The sequence below is a fragment of the Camelus dromedarius genome, chromosome 17, assembly GCF_036321535.1.
Source record: "Camelus dromedarius isolate mCamDro1 chromosome 17, mCamDro1.pat, whole genome shotgun sequence".
Lineage (NCBI taxonomy): Eukaryota > Metazoa > Chordata > Mammalia > Artiodactyla > Camelidae > Camelus > Camelus dromedarius.
In genome coordinates, this window is record NC_087452.1 from 10,655,828 (window position 1) to 10,657,125 (window position 1,298).

Sequence of the window (1,298 nt, forward strand, 5' to 3'; positions counted from 1 at the left end):
CATCCTGAGGATGGAAGTTTTGTGTGTGGGACCCTCCCACATCTTGCCTATGTGCCTTTGCATGTGGCTGGCCCTAACTGTAGCCTTTATAATAGAACTATAGTACTAAGTATAGAAATTCCCTGAGTTCTGTGAGTTATTCTAGGAAATTATCAAACCTGAGGAGGCAGTGGGAACGGTGGAATTTGTGGGTGGTCTGAGAGCCCTGGAACTGGGACTGGTGTCTGAAGTGAGGTTAGTCTCTGCTGGACTCTTCCCTTAACATTTGAACTTTGAGGGGAGGGGTATAGCTCAGTGGTAGAGCATGTGCTTAGAATGCATGAGGTCCTGGGTTCAATCCCCAGGACTTCCATTAAAAAAATAAACAAGCAAACAAACAAATAAACAAACTTAATTACCTCCTCCCTTCCCCAAAAAACACAAACAAATTAAAAAAAAATTGAACTTTGACCTAACTCTAGGCAGTGAGTGTCAGAATTTCATTGCAAAAAGGCAATATTAAATAAGTAGTATTAATTATTTAATACTAAACTGGTCCACAGGTATATGGCCCAAGTCATACACAAGGTTTAAAAATGACCAAAGTTCGAGAAACTCTAGAATCATGTTCTTTATAGTGGACTTAAGTATTGTAAGCCTGTTAGATAAATTTTATAATTTATTCCTCACAAAACCCTATGAGGTAGGTAACTACTAACATTCCCAGTTTACAGATTATGAAACTGAGGCCTAAAGGGGTTAAGTAACTTGCCCACGGTCCTATGGCAAGTAAGTGGCAGTGCTGGGGTACAGACTCATGCCGTCTGTCTCCAGAATGCCTTGTTTCAGTGTGTTCATCATCACACTATTAAAATACCTACCTTGTAGGATCACTGTGAAGACTAACATAAAGTTCACTGAAAAGCTTCTAGTATGTCTTAAGCACTCAGTGAATGTTAGCTTTTATTATTCTTGTTGTAAGTAGAAATATATTTCTGTGTTAAATGAGATCAGTCCTTAAAATAAATTAGGGGACTTTTAATTTGGTCCTACCCTATAACATTGTCTAGGATCAATTGAAAGTCATGGATATGCTCTGTTATATGTGAAAAAGAGGGATTTTATGTTTATAAAGCAGAGAAAGCACGGGACTTAACATCACACACTTTTCTAGGCATGAGGCAATCCCTTTTCCAGTCAAGGAATATCATTAAGTCCAGAAGTAGAGTCAGCAAGATAATGAACCTGGCTTTTACAACCTTTTCTTGGTGTTATGTAATTCTTAGTCACATAGTAGAAGACAATGAGAAGAGGGATTT

The 1,298-nt window shown here is 38.2% G+C and overlaps 1 non-coding gene across 1 annotated transcript; it reads left to right on the forward strand.

The window, feature by feature from the left end:
* Nucleotides 1–278: 278 nt before the first annotated feature.
* On the forward strand, nt 279–352 carry TRNAS-AGA (transfer RNA serine (anticodon AGA)). Its single transcript has one exon. It is a non-coding gene; the product is annotated as a tRNA-Ser (tRNA).
* Nucleotides 353–1,298: the final 946 nt, after the last annotated feature.